This window comes from Capsicum annuum, chromosome 5, assembly GCF_002878395.1.
Source record: "Capsicum annuum cultivar UCD-10X-F1 chromosome 5, UCD10Xv1.1, whole genome shotgun sequence".
In the NCBI taxonomy this organism is placed as follows: Eukaryota; Viridiplantae; Streptophyta; class Magnoliopsida; order Solanales; family Solanaceae; genus Capsicum; species Capsicum annuum.
The window spans coordinates 206,429,338-206,436,979 of NC_061115.1; positions in this window are offsets into that span (position 1 = coordinate 206,429,338).

Genomic DNA, 7,642 nt, shown 5'->3' on the forward strand with positions numbered 1-7,642 from the left:
ATTTACGTGTCCTAACTTATATAAACTTAATGTTCTTTGAATCTTCTTTCCAACCAATTTGGTTTCACCTTAATCCAATATCGAAGCAAAAAGTTATACTCATGTTAATTCAGCATATCAGTCTATCAACAAAGTAACGACCTGCGCTGATAAGCCGTCAACTAAGTGAAGACTTATCAGCCAAGTCATCAACCCAAACCAGTGAGCCATCAATTTCAGCCTCCAAATGACAACCTAAGTTGATAGGCCGTCAACTAAGTGACGACCTATCATCCCAAGTCGTCACCCTTAAGATTTAGCAATTCTTATTCAGTCTCAAAGGGATATTTTGGTATTTTCCCTAACCTCCCATGACTTAAATCATGCATTAAACCCTACTACGTGATAAAATATCAGTTTCTCATAACTTATAATCCTCTCCACTCTCAAGAACAAGAAAATTAGGGTTTCCTCTCAAGGTCATCTCTCAATAACAAGATTCAAGCTCTTCTTCAAGAAAACCAAGAAATTATAATTCCCAATCCAAGAACATTCAAGAAAAGTCAATTCTCTTTCAATATAAAAGCCTTAATGTATTTTAGATGTTCATCCATGGGACCTTTTCACTCATGGAGTCCAAGAATCCATCTTTAATGTTTTAAATTATGAAATTATTATAATGATTTATCTCCATGAATCTTTATGAATTTTGATTATACATGTGTTTACAATCTATTTTCATTGAAATCAGCCCTTATTACATATTTTATGAATTATGTCCATGAATTTACATGAATTTCGAATCTTTATCATGTTTCCATGAAATCGTTGGTGATATTAAACCTTACATGTTTAAATAGTGTTGTTTGTTGAACTTAAATCCTAAATGGTGATTTTAGAAGTAAAATCATGCTATTTCTACAAGTTTTAAAATTATTCTCATGCTTAGTTTAAAACATGAATTGCAAGCATTTGATGAAACGCCTAAATGATTGGGTTTTGAACTATGACTACTTGTTACATGTTTACAAGTTAAGATTTTGGAAATTTTTTTCTAGTGGAATGCATTACAATATGTTTTAATTATTATGTTTTTCATATCTTGTTCATCAGAATTCAAAATAAATCCTCAATTTATGATTTTGTCATGTGATCGTGCTATCTCATCATGTCTAGAAATATCCTTATGTTAAAGTCTTGTTCCCCATGTATTTGATGAAATGCTTAAGTGAATACTTGTGAACAATAATTTCCTTCCATGGTTCCAAAGCTTTCATGTGACCCTGTTGTTATTATTATCGAGTACTGGGGGTTATGAATATCCAAAACTTAGCTATTTATAGAATTTTAGTAGTTACAAAATAGATCAAATAAACTATGAGCATACTCAGCCAGTTAGCCATCATGATTAGTCACTTGTCCAATCAAGCTTAGCTCAGTCCCGTAATCAGTGTTAGTTTAGTTGGGAGTAGTATTCAGCACCGAGTGAGCCTAGATATGGCGGCTCATCCATTAGTTAGGATTGGGTCCTTAGAAGCAATCACTAAGTTCCAGAACTACGTAGCCAGCATAGGTTATGAGATATCACCCATCAGTTTAGGACTGACACTCTCAGGAATCACTGGCTAGTTTAGGACTAACTCAGCAACCATTTTTAGTACCCGTGGAATGGTACTAACGCCCTTCCAACTGGGGTCACAGGTTGGACCCCAATCAGGTCATACTGGGGCATGTCGGTTAGATGATACCTTCCACAGTTTTAGTTTCAATACTCAATTCATAATTCAAATTTCATTTTTCTTGACCATAGTATACAGATATCAGTTATTCAGTTATTAGATTTTAGTAATTCAGTTTATAGATTATATCCAGAATGTATTTATACTTGGTCATGCATTCTCAGTATTTATAGATTTCATGCATTCTATTAAGTACTTTATGCTATTTATTCAATCAGTTAATTACTCATGTACATGAAACTATACATATCAGCCTACCTCATTTAGCATACCAGTACATTCAAATTACTGATTGTATACTCGTTTCTTGCGCTATGATATCTTATATCATAGATTTGGACATTCAAATTCTCGATTATTCTTAGACTTTCCAGTGCATCAGCAGTAGTAGCCATGGTGAGTCCTCATTCTTCAAGGATGAGTTACCTTATATTCATGTATGTCAGTAGTTCAGCTATTTATTCAATCAAAGTTAGTTGGGGGCTTGTCACATCAACTCTACAGTCAGACAATTTAGAGGCTTCCTAACTAGTACAGGCAGTCAGTTCTCAGTTGTTATTATTAGCCATTTTATCAGTATTATCAACATTATTTTATAGATATTATCAGAACTATGATTTGAAACCTTATGGTATTCCAGTAAATTCCGCATATATTTTATGTTACATTGTTCAGTGCTCACAGCAAGTACCAGCATGGGTTAGCTTGGGGTCCTTCAGAGCTGTAAGCATTGTGTGGCGCCCAGGGTGTACTCTCAGGGTGTTACAAACTTTATATCATAGTCTAAGGTTTTAAAGTGTCCTAGGGAGTCTAAAAGCTGCGTCAAGTAGGGTCTTGTACATGTGTGTAAAGCGCGCTACACTTATAGACAAGAGGTTATAAGACATTTTAGGAAAAGTTTCCCTTTTGTATGTATTCATATCGTGTGAAAGTGTATGAGCTATATTTAAACTTTTCTTTATAATTCACTCTTCCTGTGGTTTATAGAAAATGCCTCCCAGAAAGAACAACGGAAGAAGAAATGGGAATCATCCTGCACCTCTACCCATTTAGAAAGATCCCCCAAATAAGCATATTTCTCATATAGAGCTTAGAGCTACATTCACTACTCTAGATCACTCCGTAGAAGCCCTAAATAAGAATCCAGTTGCTATTCCAACCAACCCAGTGGCTAATACTACCGCATCTAGGATTCAGGACTTGACCCGAATGAATCGTCCTCTATTTTTGGGATCTAAATCTGAAGAGGATCCACAGGAATTCCTAGACCTGGTCCAAAAAGTAACAGACATTATAGGGGTGACTTCTAGCGTGAGTTCTGAACTGGTTGCTTACCAGTTGTAAGATGTAGCTCACACCTGATTTAAGCAGTGAAAAGGGGATAGAGGTGTAGATGCAGAGCCTATAGAATGGGAGGAGTTTGATACAGCCCTCTTAGATAGATTTTTCTCATTAGAGTTGAGAGAAGCCAAAGTTTTAGAATTTATCAACTTGAGGCAGGACAATATGAGTGTGAAAGAATATTCCCCTAAGTTTACTCAGTTAGTCAGGTATGCTGCTCATGTGGTGGATGATAATAGGTCTAGGATGAGTAAGTTCGTATCTGCAGTATCTGATAATGTGGTCAAGTAGTGTAGGACTGTGATGTCAATTAAGAATATGGACATATCTAGGCTTATGATCTTTGCTCAATAGATTAAGGAGTAGAAGCTTAAGGAGAAGGAGAGAGAGAATAAGAGAGCTAGATCGGGTAGCTTTAGTTTTTCTCATCCAAGGTCAGAGGATGGTAATCATTCTCAGTTCAGTCAGAAGTTTTCAGCCCCATCTCTCTCTTCAGCTAGTGAGCCAGTACCAAAGTTTAAGAATTTCAGTTGGGATGGGGCACCAGTCTCCAAAACCCAGGGTAGTGCGAGCAGTGGTCGTACCCACCCACTTTGTGGAGAGTGTGGTAGGAATCACCTAGGTATATGTAGCAATAGCAATGATGTATATTTTGGATGTGGTAATCCAAGCCACAGGATGGGGGAGTGTAGAGTAATGGCTCAGAGGGGAAAATATTTATGCCAACAGGGTCAATCCAATCGTCCTCCAGTCTCATCAAGTTACCTGACTCAGCAGGGTGCCACTTCCAGTGCAACCAGTGGCCAGTGCCAAAATAGGTTGTATGCACTCCAGTCCTGACAGGATAAAAAAAGTCCTCCTGATGTGATTACGGGTACGTTATAGGTCTTTTATGTTCAGGTCTATGTTTATTAGACCCCGGAGCTTCATTTTATTTTGTAACCCCTATTTTGATATTAAATTTGGTGTTAGTCTCGAAACTCTAGTAGATCCCTTCTCAGTGTCTAGTATCACAGACTTAGAATAATGACTTTAAGCTAAAGGGGAGTTGATAAAACAAGTAACCAAGTCAGTCCCTCAGATTTTAGTAGTGACGCCAGTGTATTGTAGAACTTCGGTAGAGGAGGAAGGTGAGCGGACTATTCTCATCTTAGTGTAGAGTTTTATACTTCTGTCATCACGATGCCCACTTATGCTTTATATGTCAGATCCATGATCATAGTTCATATTCTTGCACATCATAAATAATTATGTATGTTTCTAGTTCTTACTATAAGGAGTTCCAGTTTTCTCATTTGTACGAATTATGTTCTATGAAACTTATGACTCATGTATTCCTGCTTTATAGTATGTCCTATTCCCGTACTCATGCTACGTATATAATGATCAGTGAAATTCAAATTTATATCATGCATTTCCCTGGATTAGTCCTCTTCGATGAATACAATTAAATTCATGCATCATGTTTTAGATTTCAGATATTTGGTCATGATTCAGTTTATAAGTATCCCGTGCATTATCTCAATCTTTCCTTAGTAATTCAGTCAAGTCGGTATAATTTGGGGAACAAGCTATCCCAAAGGGGAGTGTTGTAATACCTCAAGTTTTCATATCCTAAACCTCTAAACTTTTCTTAAAAAAACCAAATCCAGCCCGAGGCAGTGGTTACTCATAAGTTGACTCTATCATTTCTATCTCAGCCTTATAATAATTCTCCTACCATTGCATGCATTTAAGAAATCAGTTCTGTTTATGATATTCAGTTCATGTGTCATGTTTCAGACCACATTATATAATCATGTTTTCATCATGTATATTCATCATTTAACCTTAATTCCTCAGTGTTCTCAGCTTAACCAGCCTCATTCGAGGATGAATGTTTCCAAGGGAGAGATATTGTAACACCCTATATTTTTGGGCTAGAATTCAAATAGTTGATATAAAGTATGCAGATTGGAACCCAATGATTTTATGTCGATATTTGTGTGATGATCAATTCTATAGTATGAAAATGTCCTTATATATCAGTCAAGGTCATAAAAAGCTCCAAACTAAAAGACGAGTTGAGAACATTTCTATTGATTAAGTTTTAGTGAATGATTCAGCTTGGGTCAACTTTAAACAACCATTAATCCTTGTAAAAAATGATTTACGTGTCCTACCTTATATAAAATAAAATATCTTTAAATCTTATTTCCAATGCATTTTGTTTCACCTTAATCCATTATCAGAGCAAAAAGTTATACTCATTTTACTTCAGCATGTCAATTTGTAAACAAAGTGACGACCTGAGCTGATAAGCCGTGAACTAAGTGACAACTTATCAGCCAAGTCATCAGCCCAAACTAGTGATCCATCAGTTTCAGAATACAAGTGACAACCTAAGTTGATAGGCCGTCAACTAAGTGACGACCTATCAGCCCAAGTCATCTCCCTTAAAATTCAGCAATTCCCATCCAATTTTGGAGGGGTATTTTGGTCTTTCACCTTACCTCCAATGATTCAAATCATGCATTAAATCCTATTAAGTTATAAACTATCAGTTTCTCATTACTCATAATCCTTTCCACTCTCAAGAACAAGAAAATTAGGATTTCCTCTTAAGATCATCTCCCAAGAATAAGATTCAAGCTCTTCTTCAAGAAAACCAAGAAATTGTAATTTCCAATCCAAGAACGTTCAGGAAAAGTCAATTCTTTTTCAAGATCAATAAGGTATGTTAGATGTTCATCATAGGTCCTTTTCACCCATGGAGTCCAAGAATCCATCTTTAATGTTTTAAATTATGAAATTACATATTTATAATGATTTATCTTTATGAATCTTTTATGAATTTTGAGTGTACATAATGTTTACAATCTATTTTCATTAAAAGCATCCCTTATAACATATTTTATGAATTATGTCCATGAACTTACATGAATTTCGAATGTTTATCATATTTTGATGAAATTGTTGATGATATTAAACCTTACATCTTTAAATGGTGTTGTTTGTTGAACTTAAACCCTAAATGGTGATCTTAGAAGTGAAATCATGCTATTTCTACAAGTTTTAAAATTATTTCCACGCTTAGTTAAACCATGAATTGCAAGCGTTTGATGAAATGTCTAAATGATTTGATTTTGAATAATGACTACTTATTACATGTTTACAAGTTAAGATTTTGGAATTTATTTTCAAATGTAATGCATTATAATATGTTTTAAATATTGTGATTTTCATATCATTTTTATGAGAATTTGAATAAATCCTTAGTTTATGATTTTGTCATGTGATCGTGCAATCTCATCATGTCTAGAAATATCCTTATGTTAAAGTCTTGTTCCCCATGTATTTGATGAAATACTTAAGTGAATAATTATGAACAATAATTTTATTATAATTTTATTCCATGGTTTCAAAGCTTTTGTGTGACCCTGTTGTTATTGTTATCGAGTCCTGGGGGTTATGAATACCCAAACACTTAGCTGTTTATAGAATTTTAGTAGTTAAAAAATAGTTCAAATAAACCATAAGCATACTCATCCTATTATCATGATGAGTTACTTATCCAGTCAAGCTTAGCTCAGTCTCGTAATCAGTGTCAGTTCAGTTGGGATTAGAATTCAGCACTGAGCGAGCCTAAGGATGAGGGCTCAACCGTTAGTTAGGAATGGGTCCTTAGAATCAATCTCTAAGTTCTAGAGCTACGTATCCAGTGTAGGTTATGAGATGTCACCTACCAGTTTAGGACTGACACTCTCAGGGATCATTATCTAGTTTAGGACTGATCTCAGGGGTCACCTGCTAGATTAGGACTAACTCTACAGCCATTTTTAGTACCCGTGGCACGAAACTAACACCCTTTCAACTAGGATCACAGGTTGGACTCCAATAATCTCAGACTGGGGCATGTCGGTTAGATGATACCTCCCACAGTTTCAGTTTTAATACTCAATTTAGAATTGAGATTTAGTTTTGCTTGACCATAGTATACAAATATCAGTTATTCAATTATCAGATTTTAGTATTTTAGTTTACAAATTATATTCAAAACATATTTATGTTTGGTCATGCATTCTCAGTATTTACAGACTTCATGCATTCTACTCAGTACTTTATATTATTTGTTCAGTCAGTTAATTACTCCTGTACATGATACCATGCATATCATCCTACCTCATTTAGCATACCAGTATATTTAAAAAACTAATAACAACTAGTTTCTTGTGCTATGATATCTTATATCATAAGTTTGGGCGCTCGGATTCCTGATCATACTTAGACTTTCCAGTGTATCAGCAGTAGCTGTGGTAAGTCCTTATCCTTCGAGGACAAGTTACCTTATATTTAGCTATGTCAGTAGTTCAGCTATTTAGTCAGTTGGAGTTAGTTATGGGCTTGTCCCATCAACTCCACAGTCAGATAGTTTAGAGGCTTTCAGACTATTACAGGCAGTCAGTCAGTTTTCTGTTGTCATTATCAGTCGTTTTATCAGTATTATCAGCATTGTTTTATAGAAATTATCAGAACTATGATTTGAAACCTTATGACATTCCTATAAATTCCATATATATTTTATGTTACATTGTTCAGTTCTC